Genomic DNA, 21,435 nt, shown 5'->3' with positions numbered 1-21,435 from the left:
ATCCCACTGAAAGGGAGGGCAGAGATCTTCCCATGGCAGCTCCTCTTTTCCCTTCCATCATCACTTGCCTGCATCACAGCCTAGCAAGAAAGGTCCCAGAGCTGCGAGGCTAGGGAAGGATGGGAAAGCCCAGGAAAAGCAAGTAGGTTGCTGGAGAGCTGACATTTCCATTCAAGGGATGACTTCTCCCCAAGCAGAAACCCACCAATGCACACTGGCCAGGCAGCAGGTCACCAAAAGGACATTGTTTTTATGTTGGCATAGGAGGAAGAGGGCGAAAAGAAACCATTTACAAACCAGATCCAGCTTGCTTATTCCCTCTGAGTCACTGAGATGACTAGCACAGGCACAGTTGTCCCTATATTAGGTCAATATTTATAGCAGAAAGAAAATGAAGCATCACAAGGAATTACTAATTAGATGTTACCATAACACTGTGTAGAACTGAAGCAGCGCTCCAATGTGCTTTATAAATAATTAGCAAATTAACTTTCACAGCACCCCTGTGAGGCAAGTATTATCCCCATCTTCTGCACAGCCAAGTGGAGACTGAGTGGTTTGCTTCTGGCCACAGTCCTTGAGCAGAGGCAGGATTACAACTGATGCTGTGGTCCCCTGTCACTAACACCTGATTAAGGCAGAGCCTGATGACCCAGGGTGAGAACCTGACTCAAAACACGCTTGTGTTAAGTTAGCCAGAGCACCTGGCCTGCCATCTATGTTCTTACACCAACAGTGAGAAGACAGAAGATACCTGTCCTAGCATTAAGCCCAACGGTACCAAAAAAAGCACAGCGGCACAGTTGGCTTGAACCTACCAAAGTCCATGCCATTGCTTTAAGGAGAGACTTCACGCTACAGCCATGTGCTCCCATCCTGGCACATGTATTGGTGCTTGTGGCAGGCCAGTGGCTTGCTGGTTCACAGACAGCTTGGGATGAAAACTGGCCCTGCTGGACAAAAATAAGGCAGAATTTGGGCAGATGGGTCTCCTGCCCTGGCCAAGCGCATGGCTGCCCAAGCACAGGCATGGGACATGAAAAAGGAAGAGGGAACTGGGAGCCTGCTGGTTACATCTCCTATACCATCAGACCATGAGCCATGCTGCTTCTCTCTCCCAGACCTCTGCTGGGGCCACCAGCAGGAACTCTGGAGTTACCATCCCAGCCCCACGCATCTCCATGCACTGGCTCAGGCTGCATTTTGCAGTTCCTTGCTACCAGCACGAAATGCACCCGCAGGCACGAATTCAGGGGCTGAATTCAGGGCTGACTGAGCAGCTGACCCCACCTTACCTGGAATGAGCACAACTCCTTTCACTCTAGGGATACATTCCAGCTTACGCCAGCATGATCCCAAGACTCAGCCTCTTCCCTTGCTCTCAGGAGGAGTGTGACAGATGATGTACCAAAGCCCAAAGTCTGTTCAGTGGTTCAGTCTCCCCAGGCTCTTCCCAAGAAGAGGCATCTTTCCACAGCTCACAAAGAAACCTATTGACAGCCACAGAGCTGGGGGAGGCCAGGTGGCAGAGATTGCACCGGCCGCAGACAGACCCCACACCCCCATCCATCCCTCCCACCCTGCCTGTAGAGCCTGTAGCCCATGGCTCTGCGTCCCTTCCCCAGAGCCGGAGGGCGCGCTGCCTGCTCCCTCCAGCACTTGCCTGCCTGTTGGGTGGAGAAAGGCTGACTGCAAGCACGAGCAGGTGAGACCCTGTGGGCTCCTCACATGCTGGAGGCAGGAACTGGGGGAGAAAATTCCCTCTACCCCAGCAGATCCAAAGGAAACAAGTCGGAGTAACTGCTCCTTTCCAGACTTAGCAAACAGCATGCAGCTTTCAAGCGTGAACTATAAGTGTCTGCTAACTCTGCCAGCACAACAGAAAGCACCCTTCCAGTAATTCTGTCCAGGCAGTGCTCCCCTATGCATCCAGCTCTCACCTTTCACCAGAGCAAGCAGGCTACCACAAGTGTCCTTGCTCCCTCCCTCCCACACCGAGCTTTTTAATGAAGGTGAAGACCACAGCAGCCTCAATGCCATCCGCACACACAGCCTTCTTGTCACTGCCACCTCCACCCTGGTGGTGCTGGGGTGACTGGCACATCCAAAGCAGAGTCACTTTCTCAACAGCTCACTGTCAAGCAGCGGGAGAGGCAAGTCAGGGAAGGGAGCAATCTGGCCAACAGGATGGGCAGGAGACCAAAGAGTCATGGAGGCAGATGGACACACTCTGCTTCTCTGAGCTCTCCACAAAAGTGTGCAGTGAAATCAAGGATGTTGTTGCACAGTTGCCTGCACATCCCAAAGCAGGCTTTGGGAACGAGACTGGCTCAGAAAGGTCTTGCCACAAGTCCTCATGCCACCTTCCCACCACCGGCCATGATGCAGATTGGACCACCGGCCAGATCCAAGCTGAAGGCACAGTTTCCCGTTGGCTGGTCCTCCCCATGAAATACTCGTAGACCCTCGCAGAAAGAAACTGTACAGAAGCGTAAACCGCTGCTATTCATTTCTGCCGGATGCACGTTCAGGAAACAGGCAGACCTGTTCTAGACATGCTGCATAAAAATAAAAGATGCTGGTTGACTGCATGTGTTCTCGATTTTAGAAAACAAGATCCAATTTATTTCTTCTCTTTTTTTCTTTACAGCCAAGTGGTAAAAAAATTCCCCTCGATATCAACTCAATGAAAAGAAACACCGACCTGGTTTCAACCTCCCTGGACCACAGCATGATACAGCAATCACGCCTTTCAGTTAATAGCTCCCTCCTGGGAGACCCCAGCTGACACCCCTCACTCACAGCCTGACCCAAAACCTTCCAACATGAGCAGAGATCTTGATTTCAGGTTCTGCCCAGAGGGCTACCACCACTGACTTTCACAGGATGCCTGAAGGATACAAATGCTGCAGCTGGCAGACAGGGCTGGCACAGCTGGACTTGCCATCCCCCAGCAGTCACACAGAGACTTAAGGAGATATGGCTCTCTTTCATGTCTCAGTGCTTTTCCCTTTTCTCCCTTTCCATTAACTTGTTCTAGCTACTTTAGAAGTCTTTTCCCTTTTTAAAAACTCACATCGAGTTATTTAATTGAAAGATAACATTTTTTTCAGAAAGTATATGCTGTTCCTTCTACTTTTTCTGTTTATACTCTCCTCATTCACTGCCACGACACAATATCTCATACAACTATATTTCTGTCTACTTGTTTGCCAGCACTGTGCTCCTCACAAGGAACAAAACTCAAATTTCAAGGCATAGCTTGTATCCATCTGCGGTCTCTGTCAAGCATCCATGTTGGCAGTTCCCATGCCAAGTCCAGGTACACTGTGTTAGAGTGGTCATAAAGTGAATCACTAGGAGTTCTGTTGGGATATACAGAGATCTTCACTACAAAGATGCTCAAGGTGAAAAGTGAAGTGGGATCACGTTTTCCAGAGAGATTGTGCAGGCTCCCTCCTTGGAGGTTTTCAAGACCTGCCTGGAGAAAAGCCCTGAAAGCCTGGTCTGCTCCCAGGGTTGGCCCTGCTTTGGGCAGAGGATCGGACCGCAGACCCCCAGCCATCCCTTCCCACCTGAACAACTCTGACACATTGACCCCCGGCTCAGAGGCACCCTCCCAAATAATTACCAATTAAATGCCCAGGGTCATGCCTGGCAGAGAGGGCAAAACTGCACGTCAACAGGAGACAAGCCTTTCATCAGCATCGGGTCTACCCAGCTACACTGCCTTGTAGCCTTCTCACAGTTCATGGAAGGGTTTAATAATACGACCGCGATGGCTAGATCCCACCTCCTTCCACACTGGCTGCCAAACATGCCTTCCAACTTAGTTCTAGGGCCAGCCACAGCACCTCCAACCCATTTCAGTCCAACAGAGCTGAGGACTGTCCTGGTCTCAGCTGGACGCGGAGTTGGGATGGAGTTAATTATCTTTTTAGGAGCTAATGCCATGCTGTGCTTTGGCTTTGATGTGAGACTTTTCAGTTCCTCAGGCCTTGTTAGTGAAAAGGCTGGAGGGGCACAAATCAGGAGGGGGCACAGCCAGGACAGCTGCCCCGAACTAGCCAAAGAGGTATTCCATGCCATGGGATGCCACGCCTGGTATATCTGCCTGGGGGGTTGGCTGGGGCGGGCAGGTCGTAGCTCGGGGACTGCCTGGGCATGGGTCGGCAGGCGGTGAGCAGCTGCATTGTGCACCACGTGTTCCTCTCTTCCTTTCCCTCTAGATTTTATTCTTTCCCTTCCAATTTTCATTGTAACTGTTACTACCATAGTTGTTATCATTGTTCTTTCATTTTTATTGTATTTCAATTATTAAATTGTTCTTACCTCAACCCTCGAGTTTTCCATTCCTTTCCAACTCTCCTCCCCATCCCTCTGGGTGAGGGGGAGTGAGCGAGCGGCTGCGTGGGGCTTAATTACCCGCTGGGGTTAAACCACGACAGGACATGCTCAAACAAACAGGTCTCTGCTACACTGGACAACAGTGAGTGTTGAAGTGGCAGGAGCACTCAAAAAAGTGGTTCCACCAGCAAACCTGAAAGCCACTGACTTCCAACAGAGGTTTATAGTACTACCCAGCAGTAGCAGGATGGTAAGTTCCTGTGAGTCCATAGCAGCCTACAGAGCACACCTCTGTCTAGACCAACTAAACAAACTTGGGGGAATTTCTGTACACAGCTTGGAGGCCAAGAGCAAAGTGTGGCAGAGACATGCCGAAATAGGATAGTGCTGAGAAATGCCACCGGTGCATCTTCCTTTGAAAAGCATCAAAATTACAGGAAACTGTTCATACTCCTTTATAAAGAAAAGAAGAAACTGAGACACACGACCAGAAAACACTGTAAAAGCTGGCTCCTTTTCACGGTTAGCAGGCAAGGAAAGGAGGTGCAGAACAAGGAAGAGGAAAGCATGAAGCAACTTGAAGTGTCTTCTCTGAATTGGAGTCTGAAGTCTTCGGCTTTCTTTTGATACCAGTATATTTAAAACAAAATAGTCTGTAAATCTTGTTCCAAACTACTATTTGGAAGCTGGCCACAGCTTGTTACGGACAAAGCAGGCAAAGAATATATGTTTTATATATACTCAAACAACAGCTCCTGCAAGCTCACTCCTGAGTATTTGCAAACCAGTGGCCACATTGACAAACAACACATACAGCGCTATACGTTCACGGTATTACATGTGCACAGTTGGAAGACCTGCATTATGGCCTGACCTGAGCCTGCAGCATCTAAGGCCACTGCTACTTGACCTTGCCTTTATACTTGCATAAATGTGTTTTTGAATGCTCAGAGATGTGTAATTTCCCCAAGTGATCCCTAAGACTAAGAGTTTATGTACAGATTAACTGCTTAAGCAAGCTCATGGGCAGAGACCTGGTCTCTTTTACTGGCAAAAGCCTCATACTGTAAAAATTGTAACAGTTCTAGAACTGCTGATTAATTTTCCTCATTTTCACTTCCCCCCCCCCCACCTCCTTTTAAAGTCCTGCCTCTTCCTTTTACTTCTTGTGAGGTTTTTCAGTATTTGTCTGTTACTTGAACCTTAAAGCCTGATTTGTGATTAAACACAACATTTGGGAGGCAGACTCCAATGCTGCCTTCTGTCACTGTTCCAACTGTAAGAGGCTCTGAGAGATAGCAGTGTATCAGGGCAGATCCTTCCCTGCATAAGTCTATGTGACCAGAGTTATTTCTCCCCTATTCTATTCCCCCGCCCAACACACACAAAAAGCCCGTGATTAATACACAGCGGGATAGCTGCATGGCATGAATAGTGGTGGGTATGTATTAAAGTGGCAATAAATAGGGCAACGGCAAGGAGAACATAGAAATACATTGCAGAGTAATAAAGTAGCTCAGTTTTATCAGTTGCATTAATTGCACAAAAGCAGTAATCAGAAACTGTATGCTTAAGTATGTCAAGAATGCTGCACTCGGTAACTTGAAGAAATTACTTTTGTAATATGGGCCACTTCCCCCACTGTAGCTGCACTCAGGAGATAAGGGAACTCTTCAAACTTAAATGACCACATTCCACGTTTTGGGGTTCTGTGAAAACCAGCTGAGCTTTCTGGAGGCCAGCCGAGGTCAGGCCAGCTGAAGTCAGGCCAGCACAGAGGGAGTGAGCATCAATCGTCTCATCCATTTCAGTGACAGTTGGCTACAGGAAAAGCGAGCCTCCTGCATCAGCCATGGATGAAAGTCCTGGAGAGATCCCTGCAAAAGTGGAATAAAAAGCACAAAAGCCCTCAGGTTTCCATCTTCCCATTAGGTGATCCTGCAGCATTACAGATGCAGAGCCTCTCCAGGGAAATGCTTCCTATGCTTCCTCTTCTTCACTCTCCACCCAGCTCTTAGCATGGAGTTGGGACCACTCCCAACTCTGGCTGCTCCTTAAAGCAGCTGTCTCTTGGGTCATCATCTTGCCGGACACAAGTGAAGACACTTTAAAATCCACAGCAAAAAAAGCATAACCCCATAGCTGGCAAGGAACAATTAATCAAGGATGTTTATCTGCCACTGGACTTTGGAGAGAAGGACCCTAATGACAGAGTTTTCTGAGGCCACGAGAGTGCTGAACAGATTCCAAGACACCTCCTTTCTCCTCAAACCTCAAAAATGACACAGCCAGAAGATGCACAAGGGCAGAGACCAAAGAACCCAGAGCCACAGCTGTCTGTGCCCTAGCACTAGGAGAGGCAGACCTCCAAGTCATTGCGTATTTATGCAGTAACAACACTTTAGGACTTATTCATTGTAGGCAGCATACGGATGCACGGTTCAGAAGCAGGATGCACTAAAGCACTCAGACACCCGTGTCAGAAGCAGGGTGCTGTGAGCAGAGGATGTGAGCCCTGCAGAACAAGTAGCAGCCCCTTACAAGCAGGAGCCCCCTCCACGGCAATTCAGTGCCTGAAACCTCCAGGCAATAGCAGGAGAAGCAGGAAGGACTGGTCCAAAGTACACTGTGGAGAGGTCCAGGCTTTGCAAAATGTTTCATTACACTGTTTCCCTCTCTTCAATCAGGCTTCCATCAGCAGAGTCCAAAACCACTGGGAAGTGGCTGGCTTCCCAGCGCCAGGATAAATTGTCCCAGTGCACTGGCAAGGAGAGGTTGCAGACAGTGGTCGGAAGCACCAGGCTGCAAGAGAAGTTTTCCCATCTATGCCAAAGCTTCCAAGGGACAATGCTGATGAACTAAGGAAAAAGTGTCTCTGCACAAGGGGAAATCCTGTTGAAGTTGTGCTCTGTGGGCTGCCCACGACCTCTGCTTCTCCTTTTTGCTCTCATTAAGCAAGATGCAGCAAAGCCTTTCAGGCAGCTTTGGAAACTGCCCGCCATTCCTCCGCAAAAGACTTAGCCACAGGATTGACTTCAGACGCGTTAAAAACACCCTTGATTTTAACCAGAGCACCAGTAGCTGCTTAAAGATTATTATCATGCTTATAGGTTTTGCTACCTGGGAGTGAATGGTGTCACATCTTTTAACAGGCACCGAAGGAGAGGAGGGATGCGCACTGTTGGCCAACAGGAGCCCCAGGCAGCCACCTGCCCCCATCCCTGCCTCTCTTCTCCCCACTTAAACTACTCCACATTAGGGCTGCCAGGCTCTGCTTATGCGTTTCAATCTCCAGCCAGCCACCAGCCCGCTTCTAGCACTCTGGCTTATAAAATGCAGCTGGCCAAAACCCCACATTTTTATTTTCTGGCCATTTTGACTCCCTGAACTTGCTTATTGTGCAATGAGGAAAACACTGGTGCTGCTGCAGAGAGGGGAGCGGGAACACATGGCCCTGATTACAAGGATAGCTCAAGCTCAGAGCCATGCCTCCATCGCTTGGCAGCAAAGCAGAGAAGGGAAACGGGGCCAGTTATGGCTAACGGCCTGAACAATACACAGTTTATATACTGGATCTGTACCTTGGTGTGATTCACAACCACCCTGGTGATGCGGTTGTGTGACAGGGCAGGATGGCCCAAGCTGGAAGCGCTGAAGACTTGCCCTTACAAAACCCAAGCCATACACAAGCAAGAAAACGTCACATATGATATTCCCCTTCCCACAAAAAAAAGGTATTAACTTTTGGGTTTGCCATGAAAGGAGCAACAGCCTTCAGAGCAGCAGCCCCTCTGACATTAGTCAATATTTGATAAAATGGAATGAGAGAGTATGGAAGAGAGTGAAGAGGAGACCTTTCACATTTTTCTCTCTCTTTTTTTTTTAAGACACACTGCCAGTCTATATCCTCAATAAATGTCTGTGCATCTCTTTATAACATAAATGTCAACCTTGCAGTGGATTGGAACCTTGGGATTACAGCACTGGCAGAATTAACATATTAGGCATAAAAACCATAACATTTCATTATCCATTGTAAACTGCATGTGCTTTCACTCCAGGGAAACTGGAAATATCACCTAATTTCACTATCATTTTCTGTTAACTGACTGTTCTGCCACATACTCGCACACTGGCACATTCAGTCTGATGATTTATCATCTAGTTTCATTCTTCTTTCTCTACAATGCTGACTTTTTTTTTAATCAATTTTTTGTTCTGTTTTTGTCTCTAGGAAGGTACCACACTACAAAACCACCCAACTGGAAAAAAAACTTACCCTGGAACAAACAAAACAGATCATATTTGTCAAGCTGAAAACACACCAGAAGGAACCGAACCTGACATCTTAAATAAGCGTAGAAGGCAACATACGTAGAAGCGTAGGTAGGAAAACCTCAGACACAACAGGCAAAACTTTGACTCATTTATAGGCAGGCCAGGGTCTATGGTCAGTAGCGAGGCACTAAAGAACAGAATCTGTTCCCTTCTGCGGTTTAAACTCCCTGTATCTTTCCTTCCCACTATTAGGTTGGCTGTAAATTCAAAGATTTGCATAAGCCACAGATTTTGTCTGTCTCTTTGAAGGGTCAAAAATTAGAACAGCACAAACAAACACACATGACAAATAGGCCAGCTGGCAGCAATTTGGAGTGACCACATGGAGGAAGTGTGGCGAAGAATAAGGGCAGGACAGAAGCCTTTAAAAGCCCGGGTCATATGTATACTGCAAGTTAAAGGGTGCCTCAGGGGAATTTTTTTATTTAATCAGTTTTGTATCTTCGCAAAGATAAGTGACCAACTATCCAGATTTAGTGCTGTCATGTTTTTATAAACATTTCTGAATATATTTTCTTTGATAAAACATGCAGCTGCTGACATAATTTTTCACATAAACATTTCACTACGTATTACATTGCAAATTTTAAAGAAGGCCTAACATTTTTATTTTTAAGAGATCACTCGTTCTCCTCTGCACGCTATGGAGCGCTGCCCTAGGACAGAGAAAGGAAGGGACAACTAAGTGGAGCATAAGATGTTAGGCAGGAGCTGCAAACAGACACAACAGTACAAGTCTACCAAAATCACCCTGGTTGTTACTCACATGAGGATGTTATGGAAGTAAGTAGGAAGGCAGGGAAACATTTGTTGTCCCACGTAGCTTCTGGAATGGAAGAGAAAGATCAACAGGTCAACTTCAAACATCAAGCCAGATGCACACAGCTGGTGTTAATCTGCATGACCTTCATTACCTGCAACAGCCCTCTGCCAAACTACAGCAGCCTAAGAGCTGGCCAGATTTTTATTACTAACATCACCTCAACCTATTAATGCAGGGGGGGAAATAATTCAAATCCAAATTGCTTCTCACTGTTTGTTGCTGTTCATATCTTGACAGAGCCACAAAACCCAATTAAGTCATTTTCCCTTTGGTTTGCAGTCGGTCAGCTCCAGGCACTCAGGGCTGCAAGTATCTGGAACTGCCAGTCCTGCAGTGAATATTTCCTTGTTTAAATGCAACTCTTTCCACTGGACTCGGGTTTAGCTAATTGTACCATTTCTATTGATCTCGCGTTTTATAAAAAGCTTGGCTCCCAATTGCATGCTGTCAGCAAAATTATGCTTAGGGCCAAATTTCATTTAGTCTGGATCTCACAAAACAATAAACAGGAAGCACCGACATATGTTAAAGGCAGTAAAACAGAATGCATTTAAAAAAAATAAATCTCCAGAATGTCTGTCCAACTAAAGTAGTAAAAGGTCACTTATCCCCAGTAAACATCATCACTGCAGGCTATTCAGAGATTGGAAACGTGAGTTGATTGACAACTCCATGCGCACCATCCAACTGAGATTTTCTATGGCCCTTCTTCCTGATCAGCCATCTTCACATCACCTCAAAACACAGGTTTGTGGGAGGGAGAGCTTGCTGACACCTCATTATTTAAAACTGTTGTTTTTCCACAACAAGAAAAAGAAAAGAGGAGAGTTTCCCATTGCCATTTGACCCACCACAATGCACTGAGCCCTTTCAAAACCCTCACAAACTCTAAATGCTGTAGATGATGTAACACCATCAGAAATCTGCCAAATAAATAAGCAAGCTCCAACATGCCTCCCTCCAAACCTGCAAAGCAATTTCCATTCCAGGACAGGGACTTGTATCGGGGTTTAATATGCTCTTCAATATATCCCCTTCGACAAAGAAAATCTGTGCCCGCTGCTACGGGAACATGCTTAATCCCTGTAAACAGATGTCAGCCTCCATAGCTGAGAAAATGACTTTGTTCTTTAGGATCAGGGAATTTAAAATACAAGAATTTAAAATGCTCCAATGAATATAGTAACTTAAACCCCAAGAGGAAGCACCTGCTTTCTGAATAGCCACCCAATTAAAAAACCCACCTCTGTTTTACGCATCCATAATTCAACATGAATGGTCTTTTGCTAGTTGACAATATATCAGCTATGGTCAAAGAGCAATAAAGATGAAAAAGAGAGGAGGGAGCTGCCAAGGGGAAACGGCCTGAATCCCGTAGCACTGCCCCATGCAGCAGCTCTCAAACGAAATCTTTCCAGCCGGGTTTGCTCCACAGGGATCCACCAAACTCCACACAAGCACCACCAACCACCCTGGGAGGACACCAGTTTACCCCAGAGGTAGATTTGGGGCCTGGATCCATATCTCAGATGCACAGCTATACCTCCCCTCTCTCATGAACCCACTCACAGAAATAAAAGCATCTCCCTTCACTGTACGGCAGGTAAAGTAAGGCTCCAATATACTGCAGGTAAGATAAGGCCACATCAGTACTGACAGGGATGGGGAGGGTAAAACCAGAACAACACAAAAAGGGGATTTTCATCAAAAAGTAAACAAAACCAAAAGCCAAGAACAGACGGGAACGATCAGCTTGCCTGCAGGATTAGCAACCGCAACAACAAAAAGCAAGAAACCGTAGCAATCCCCTCAGCTGAACTGGAAATAAAGCCGGCAGGCTTCTCCATCGCAGCCTGCTTGCCACCGTGTCACCCAGGGCAAAAGACAGTGGGGCTGGAGCAGAGGCTGGAGCAGGACCCTCATCAGCCATTTAGGCAGCAGCTTCAAACATTCAGCCCAGGCCATGATCCACCCTCACCTCAGCTAAGAGAGGCTCCTACCAGTCGCTGGGCCAGGACAGTCACTTGGCCATTTACTAAAAAGTCTTGTTTACTTTGTCTTTGTTGTCACTTTCTCTCAGTACAGCTTGGGTTTTCACGAAATAAATGTTCTCCTTGCAGACAGGCAGAAAGCTAGAAGCAGGGTCCCCTCACACCCCTCACGGAGCAAGGAGGCCTTGGCAGGAGAGGGACTGTGCCTGTATGGACTTCAGGCAGGACGGGCAGCAGATCAGCAACCTTTCTGGGAAATTTCATCTGCGTTACTACATGTGCGTGAAGTATATCAGCTTGGAAGTCTTAAAACACTCTGCCGTGAATCCTGACGATGAGCAGAACTGTCACTCCGCTACGATTAAAATCTGCATCGATACCCAGGGCAAGTCGGGGTGCTTCCCCCGTTTCCCACTGCCTTCAGAGGGATGCACAGAGCCCCGGGGAGAGGCTGCGCTGGCCTTGGACCAGCACTCGGGTGGGCAGCAGCTTCAGAGAGCTTCAATCACCATGTGCTCACTGCAGACCGGCTCCTCAGGCACACTCACACCCTACCACAGGCGTCTGCCCCAAAAGCAGCTCCCTCTGACGCGAGGCATTTCCCACCCTTGCCTGGCTAGGGGCTGAAGAGCACAAGTGACAGACACATCGACCACGAGCCAGACCGAGCCCAGATCAGATTGTTCCCCGTCCAGTCCTGCAAGCTGCCAGGAGAAGCAGACCCCAGGACTCCCAAACTAGGGAGCAACAGCAACAAAAAGCCTGCCTTCTTCCCCATCCTCAGCCCCCTCGCAGGAAAACCAAGGCTGGAGGCAGCATTCACTTTCTGCCAGCCACCACCAGCCCGGTGGGAAACAAACGTGCTGCTGGCAAGGCAGGAGGTGTCCTGTAATTAAACACTGCATTGAAATGCTCACTTGTAAAGAGGACAAGTTAAGATTAGGCAGACAACCTCAGTTCTGACATCTTCTAAGTTTAGCTTGCTTAAAACTGCAGCTTCAATAATATGTATTTAACCTAGAGGCTGGGATTTGCACAGTTTTTAACATGTCCTTTGAAAGGTCCACAGAAAAGCAAATGAAAATATTTTTTTAAAATATTTTTTTTAAATATTAAAATGTTTCCATATAAATTAACTGAAGTTCAGCTAGATGATCTACGGTTTCCTTACTTTTGTATTTTGTGTCAGAAAAATCTGTGACACCTGACATTGGGGTTACAGCATCCCTGTTTTCTCCCCGCAAGGACTCCCCTCAACCAGAGTTCCAGCCTTCTTAGGGATCCATTTTGTCTTATTTGCAAAGGCCTTTTCTTCTCTTTTGCTAGTCTAGACACTTGAACTGAAACTCAAGCATCCCCAACAACTACTTTAAATCCCTAGTCCTTTTTTCTGATGTAAGAATGACTGCAACGGTACTGTATTATCATACAGTACTTATCCTCGCAAACATGTAACTCCAATTCAACAATCCTATTACATATGCTCACAGCATTTGTACAGAAGAGATTTAGCTCTTAGCTCTCCATTGCTTTATCTCTTTCCGTGTTTGCCAGTGCAGAAATTATCTCAGGCTATAGACAGGTCATGTCCAAATGCTTTTCCTATCTTGCTGCAAATCTGGAAAAAAAAGCAACCGTCACGTAGCTTGCAGTACCCTGTCAAGCTTCCTAGCTCAGCTTTTAAGAACCATCCCCCTGAAGTGCAGTGGCAAGAGACAGTTATGCTGTCTCCCTGGTGTCCCATCCCTAAGCGATGCTATCGAAAATACAACTTGTGCCATCAAGGGGTCCGTTCAATCCCCTCCCAAGGAGTGTAGGGCAGAGAGAACCTGTGTCACACTCCTAAGGATCGGGGTCACTTCAGAAGTGATGGCAGTATGAGTCATACAAGACAAAGGGCAAAGAGCCCACCTAGAGTAGAGCAGTCAGAAAGGGAGCTCCCAAGAGCAGAGATGGCAAAAGGACAAAATGAGGGAAAAACAAGCAACATGGACACATGCACAGATGGAAAAACCCACCTTCAATACTTCAGTGACTCACCCTAAAACTTAGGGCTGGGGTGGCAAGGTAAAACCACACCAGCATACCACGCTGCTGGCAGGAGGAAATCATCTCGTTCTGCTCTCTTCTGCCACTCACCCCCCTCAAAGTGCACATACGTTCTTACCCCATGGGCACTGCCAGCTGCCCATGGCCCTTCCCTTGCCCAGCACTATCCATGCCAACTCACTGCTTTTGTCAGCAAACTGAGCCACCATCAAGCCGTCTCCACGTCTCAGCAACACACCCACCTCTAGCATAAAAAAGAAATTTAGAGTTAAAACATTTCTGGTTCATTTACTCCAAGCACACTGTTCCTACAGGCCCATCCTCCACGATATAAGCATACGTTTCTTGAATCATCATCTCCTACATCTAATACTGAAACCCTGTTTTAATGCTGTTTTGCCATCCACCTGCCAAGGATATGCCCTGTTTCACTTTGGTACCCCCTTCCGTGCTCTTGCTCAAGACCAGTCTCTTACCTCATCCCATTTTTTCCTCATACCATGCCTCCAACACATTCTTGACAACTCATAGTTTAGTCATATTAGCAAGTCTAAACCCTCGTTACGCAGCATTTGCCAGCAGGACAGCTCTATCTCCATGAGAACATCAGCCCGGCTTTCTAAATACGCAGCTCTCAGCAGGTCTGATGCTGCAGCCCAGGGACAGCCCACAGAGCAGGCAGCGCTCTTGAGAAACTTGCCCTTTATGTACAAGTCCTGATATAACAGTGGCACTTAAGAGATGCTTTTGACTCATCTTGCAGCAGCTCCACTCGTGGAGCACTAACTGGAATATACACCGAGAGGAAAGGAAGGAATAAGACAAATGGGTTCGGCAAGGTGGTTTTGTTCTGTCTGTGCTGATCACTCCAACTAAATATTAACAGTAATACTACAGCTGATGGGAGATGTTGCTCAGAGTACACTTTCACTATTTGTTCAAACCAAGACCATGAAAGGGACAGCATAACCCCAGGCCACTGGCTCTTCCATGACACCTGAGCATGGCTGCACCCATGCATCAGTCAAATCAAGTTGCCCAAAAATGCATCTAATGAAACCAAGTCTATTTTAAGCCACATGGTCTGGGAGTGCTGGTACTATCACAGGCAAGGCAGTGGAACACAGGGCCCAGCAAAGGAAGAGGTGGGATAATATCACCCCCTTCAACCACAACTCTGCAGCATCACAAAATTAAAAAAAAATAATAATTAAAAAATCACCCAAATGCTCAAGAAGGTAAATTGGTTTTTTTTTCCCCTGAACAGTAAGCAAAGAGACACAGGGAGCAGGCTGCAGCTGGCCCCAGCCATACTCCCTCAACACCACCAACACTGCTCAGAACAGTTTCTTCCATGTTTTTCCTAACTAGCCTCTAAGGCAGATTGCTGGTTTGGCTTCAGCACCCACGGGGAACATCCAATCCATACCTCCAAGCACAGCATCCCACCCCACAACAAGCCATTCCCATTAACCAAGCCAGAGTATCACTAAGAACACTACCCTACCAAAAATTACATGAAAAAAAGAAAAAAAAGAGAGAGGAACTAAAAGGCTATAAATGCGTAGGAATAACCCCATCTTATTCTGCTGAGCTGCATCTTCTCTCCGCCCTTGCAGCACTGTGAACTCCTCTAACCATGCTGTTTTGCTCTGCCCCTGCAGCCAGACCCTGAGGCAGGCCTTTTGCAGCCCCCCAGCTGTGACCCACCACTCCTGACATCCCTTTGTCATCGTCTTCCTCTCCCCCTCTCACCTGGCACATTCCCACCAGCGTACAAACCCAGGTGTCGTCCCCTCCTCTGAGCAGCACTGGTCCCAGTGCCCTCTGCCCACCCCTGCTCCTGCCGGTCACCTGAGCCTGTTATCTGCACTGCGGTATTCAAACACTGTAAATTTAGGAACATATAGCAGTCTCAGGAGAGGGAAACAAACAAAAAAAACAGCCATTGCATATATGCCAGTGGTTTTATTTAAAACACCTTACACGTGAATCCAGGCACCAGTGACTGCAGATGAAGTCCTTCTCGCCCGGCTGCTGGCCATGCACCACCGCTGCGCCCGCTCCCCTCGTGCCCGCCTCTGCACCTCCCCAGGGCGCCAGCTCCACGTCCTCTGCTTCACCTACTGCCCCGCTCACCCCCCGCTGCCTGCCCCACGGCCCCCACCAGCCACCACCCCTCCCCACGCCGCTCCTCCAGCGGCCGCACGCCTGCACCACCCCGACTGCCCCGGCGCCATGGCGGGCACGCCGGGCACGCCAAAGCCAGCGGGCGTTTCCAGCGCAGGAGTAACACGGTGCTGGAGGGGCTCACCCAGGGCACCTACAGACTGCTGTCTAACAAGGCCATGGCGAAAGCAGACGAACGTCTGAAGAGATATGCCATGACTCGAACTGAAGCCTTGCAGGCCTCAGGGAGAAAGTATGTGATGTGCTGTGATTGCCGTCATGTAGAAGACCAGATTGGATCAGGGTCTTCACCTTTGGTTTCTGTTCTTCAAGCTGCTCTCCAGAGCATGAGCACCTCTTGCAGAAATGCCTCCTGGCTGAACAAGTTCATCCATGCTCACAGCAACACGAACTTGCTTTCACAGATATCTCTGAAAGATTCCCTCTCAAAGGAGGTTCCCAAGGATTCCCGGACAAAGAGCCGCAGGTGCAGATGATCACCACTGTTGTTCTGTCAAGTTTCTATGAATCAACGTATTAAATGGATCAAAGAGGGGAAACCTCCCCTCTGCTTGCATTTCCAGTTCTGCCTTCAAATCAGCCTCTCTGATGTTACTGCTTCTCTTTCATTACTGCTCCTTTTGTCGCCTGTCCACAGCTCTGGCCTTCTATTACGCTGTTTGCTACACTACCAGTATTATTTTCTCTGTGCCTACCCAGCCTTTCTCTTCCTTCAAACTCACTCTTTGCACCAGTTTCTCCAAAGACACCTTCTTCCAGTTCGTGTTATTGCTTTCTTTACAGCAGGGTTGCGAGATCTGAGTTTTTACAGGACCAAGCACATCCCTTCCAGACAAAAGTGGCAAATAAGTCCTCTCAGAACATGTGCAACAGCATCAAACAAGATGGCAATATGCAGGATGTTCCCGCACCAGATCACTGTTTATACACATACACAAAAATGCTTCTAAATGCTTTTTGAGAGGGAGGTAGGACCAGAGCGCTCTTCTAACCTACACAGTTCTACAATTCTGTCATCGTTGTGCAAACAAAATAATAAAGACTAGAACTGGAAACAGCACTGCTCACTTCACAGCCTACAGCAGAGGTCTTCTTCCTAGTTCTGCTGTAGTGCCACCGTGACCTTTACAATGACATTTCACTTCTCAAAAGATCACAATTCATTCCCATTAACGCAGATATGGCATCAAAGGTCTTCTTCTGCAATGCACCTAGTAATCTATCAATGAAAATCATGATTTAAGTAAGTAGATAATTATGACTGCTTAAGACTGAGGAACATCACTACAGTGTAACATATTATTATTGTATCACCTAAAAGAACTTGTAAATATAAACCAACTAAGAGTCCTCACTGCTTAAAAAAACATTCCATGTTTTTTCTTCAGTCCTCTTTGATAGGGTAAGAAGGGCTGACATGTAAATAAGCTGCTGAAATGAGGCAGGTTTGACAGCTATTTTGACAGCCTCCTGAGGAGGCTGGAGCTACCCACGACCTGTGCACAAACCTGAGAGGGGCACACGGGCTGGAGGCTGAGCCCCCCAGCCCCATCCCAGCACGCAGCTGCAGGCAGCAGGAGCGGAATGACCGACTGCAGCTGCCGGGTCCACCAGGATCCCAGCAGCGCCAACCACCACAGCTGCCTCTTCAGCGCCAGGGAGACAAAGCTGTCTTTACAAAACAGACCTGGCGAACAAATTCTGGAACACCTCTTATCACAGGCTGAGATGTGGTCAACAACAAGGAGTTCACTTCCCTGTAGAAAGCAAATTTTACTATGACAGACAATTGCGGGCTCTGTCCAGTTTCAGGTGCCTTCCCACCAGCATTTCCCGAAGCGACAATTCTGCCCGTAGAAAGTGGGGAGTGCTTCAGTTAGCACCAGTAAGTGAGAAATGATGTTTGGTTTGATAATGTGACTGTCAGTGGGATTTTGAAATGTCACTCCCACACCTAGCAGATGCAGTTGGCTCACTCCTCATTTTAGAAAAATGTACTGAAGTTCCTTTTGTAATTGATGCAAAATGTTTCACAGGGCTGGAGCTTTATTTAAAAAAAAAAAAAAGCTCTCATTCCCTTTCAATTTAAAGTCATTTTAATTAATTCTCTTGGACATATTTAAACTCTTCTATCCTTTTTAAAGATGCTTTTGCAGGGACAAGCTATCTCCTTAAGTAAAAACCATATGGCTCCAAGCTGAACTAAAAATGCCCAAAACCAACACAAAAGAGAGAGCTGATGTTTCAAGAAGGTGGATCCTCCACCTATCATCAGTCTTGGCCCTTACTTTGCCAAAACTTACATCTGTGAATAACTCTGGAAGGATAACCAAGACAAACGTTTGTATAATGGGAGCTTGAAAATGTAACTTGTTTTTAAACAGGCATGTAAGACAAAACACAACTGGAATGACAGTATAAAAAAAGATGTGAGAGGAGACACCAAAAACCTGTGGGAGAAAGATGACGTGAATACCAGTTAGTTTTGGTACTTTACCTTACAAGTGAGCTCACCTAATAATTTAAGTACCAAAACTAATCTACTAGATGAGCTTTTTTTTCGGTATCAATTTTTAATCCATATAAAAATTGTCCCCAAAAGCCTTAAACGCCACAAACCCACCTGCATTCCTCACATGCTCTTTACCCCTTCGAACTTCTTCCTCTTTGGCCAAATGCACCTGGAAGAAGAGGAAAGCTGTACAAAATAGCCCCAAATCTACCCTATCTTGAATCCAGGATATATGAAAATGTGGATTTGAAAAGAAAATTTATTCCCAAATTAATATTTCACTCGGAAATAAATCTTTGACATTTATCCTGTGGCAACTAAACCTCCTCTCCCTGCAAGGCCTGACGCTAAACTTCATGGAAAATGGACCAAGCTGCTAGCAAAACAAACGGCTGTGACATTTTCTAAGGGCCCAGATCTATATACTCATATGCTGGTCTTTAACTTCATCAGCTAAACATACTGGATTTGTTTCTTAAGTTTGGAAAAACACTATTTACCCTCTGTTCCATCAAACAAAGTTTAAAAGCAAACTCAGTTGGTTTTGATATTTGTCCTAAAATTAAGGTGATGGTCACTTTATCACCAGCATTTAATTCAGCTGGTTCTTAAAACTCATCACAGTTCTGTAAATTGCTCCTGTTTTCACTGGAGGGTTTGGCTGAATTGTCTTCTTTGACAAAACTGGCTATATAGAAATAACTGCATATATATATATACACACACACACACATATGTATGTATGTATATCAGCCCATGAAGTGGTTGCTAACATTTGGCTGCAGAAAGACAATCGTGCCCTATACCAAATTCTGTGCAGTTACCTTCCATTACACAAACACTTGGCAGGCTCCCATTATAAAATTTATGCACTAAAATTAGCACTCACAATTGCAATCAATTGCAACAATCAAGTGTAAGTAATTCAGAAGGGAAAAAAAAAAAAGTGAGCATGGAAAACAATGTTACAGGACTGCAGTGGTTCCTCTGTTTAGTTATACTTGCGTCCAATAGTGTCTTTCTACCCATCGGTTGTAAGGCTGCAAGCACACAATAAGCACAGCAATTTCTGAAGAAGCTTCCTCCTGTGATGCCCCAGAACGTTTCCTTGTCATTTCATCTTTGGCACACTCTCCCCATCTTTGGGAAGGATGCTGGGAAGACACCGTAGAAACCCTCCAGTGCAGAAGATGCCCTCCTCCATCTCCCCACATCCCAGATTTATCCAGCACCTCTCAGACTGCTTCACGTATGTGTACATGCACCTCCTTTTATTTGCCCCTGTTTCTGCAGGCAAGTGACCTGGGCACTGCTGCTCTCTCTGCCCTTCCTCACCCAGGACCCATCCCCGTGGTGCTAAGGGAAGGGATGGTGCAGCTCTGCAGGACCCCCTGTGGCTCGGGGACAACCCAGCCCTGGCCCTACAGATTCTCCCAGGGGCTGAATCCTGCCTCTGGCACTGGCTGTCAAGTAGCAAAGTACAGGGGCTTTCCAGGAGGGGCAGAGAGGGATGGGTCCCCAGGGTCCCCAGAGCAGCACCGGGGCTGCCTGTCACATCGTCGCCTGCAGAGCAGAGACGTGCACATCAACACTTTGAAAACATGAGCCTTATTTTCTGATGTGGGAAAGGGCTTATTTATTTATTTATTTATATAAAAGACATCATAAATACCTTATTTATGATGTGGGAAAGGGTTAAGGGTTAAAAGGCATCTTACCAACAAACAGCAAAGCATTAGGAACACTCCTCAAAAAGATTTTCATGACCGCAAATGACTAAGACAACTACAGTGACTTGGTTGATAAGCTTTTTGGTTTTTATATATCATCCTCTTTGACACAGATGGTATATACTGCGTATGATACGCTGCCAGAGCAGAACTCAAAGTTACAGGCAGCTTTGTACAGATTTTTCCCCCCTCGAAACAACTCATCTAACTAGTAATAAATGTTACATTGTTTGGAACAAAAAGCAGATAATGTATATAAACTTCTCAAAACTAAACACATATGGCAAGAATATGCTAGAGAATATAGAATACTCTAGAGAACACAAATTATGAAAAAAAACCTCTCTGTGTAGTTCAGTGTAAATACTTCAACTCATTGTCTCTTCTCTCCAACATGCACACAAGCAAATCAACGCCTGGCACCCCACTTTAATCTAAGCAGTGTTCCATCATCTATACTAACCATCTACATAACTTCTGGCCTCCGAGAACCTACGTTTTGTACGTCATCACACATTCAAACTGAATTACCTGCTACTGTTTTAATTCACTTCTGGGCTTTGGGTTGTTTTCTTAAACAGGTCACAGCTGTATTATAAAGGAATATATATAGATAAATAAGCATACGGTATTAAAGGAACATTTTAGTTTTGCAAAGAGAGGAGTAAGAAAAGCTTGCATGGTACAGCTTGATCAAATCAGAAGCAAAGCCCTTGGGTGCTACACATTTGCCTCCATTCCTCAGTTCCTAACAGCAGATGCTCTTCTGACCCAGACCTATCACACTGAAGAGAAAAATGAGCATAAACTCAGCGTTCCCTGTATCATCTAAAATATCTATTAATATATCTATTTACGGTGGTCAACATGAAACCAATTAAGCTGGTTTGGACACAACAGAGCACCCACCAACACAAGTCTAAGAATTTTCCATGGCCGTCACTTGGCTTTGGTCCAAGCACGTAATGTCATTTCTCACTGACATCCTTCTGCAGCATGAAATTCCACAATTCAGATCAGATAAAGCCAAACAGACCTCTCGGCAAAATGTCCAGAGAACCAGCTGACTCTTCAGCAAAGTCTACCATTAAAAAACCAAAGTGTATGGGTGTGACCAAAAATGGATTTAGTGTAATACTGGTTCATATGACACTAAACAGAAGCTGGTATCTAGCACATCTTGCCTTTATTTTATTTTTTTCATTGAACGCACCTGTTCTTCTCATTCAAGATGAGAGCTAAGCTGTTCAAACACCTGAGTTACTTTGCAAGCTATTTCTCTTCGCACACAAGCAAGCCCAGGCAAGAGAATCCATCCCTCCAAAACACAGCTACTCGCAAGAGACAGTGCAGGGCAAAAATTGTAAATATGCCCTGTGACTGCACAAATTGCCTCACACTTGGCATTTTAGCACAGTGTATTCCATGACTGCTTCCCACCCCCCCACCCCCCAC

General features: G+C 46.4%; 1 protein-coding gene across 5 annotated transcripts in view; it reads right to left on the bottom strand.

Moving 5' to 3' along the window:
* The window catches only part of TIAM1 (TIAM Rac1 associated GEF 1), a 195,242-nt gene that overhangs the window by 126,064 nt on the left and 47,743 nt on the right, over nucleotides 1–21,435 (bottom strand). For all 5 annotated transcript variants that reach the window (XM_040582819.1, XM_040582820.1, XM_040582815.1 and 2 more), the window contains exon 3: nucleotides 9,452–9,511. The gene's annotated coding sequence lies outside the window, so the exon portion shown is untranslated. The remainder of the gene's footprint in view (nucleotides 1–9,451; nucleotides 9,512–21,435) is intronic.

The sequence above is a fragment of the Falco naumanni genome, chromosome 2, assembly GCF_017639655.2.
Source record: "Falco naumanni isolate bFalNau1 chromosome 2, bFalNau1.pat, whole genome shotgun sequence".
Lineage (NCBI taxonomy): Eukaryota > Metazoa > Chordata > Aves > Falconiformes > Falconidae > Falco > Falco naumanni.
The sequence above is the reverse complement of the archived record's forward strand: the minus strand, read 5'-3'. Positions and strand labels throughout refer to the sequence as shown.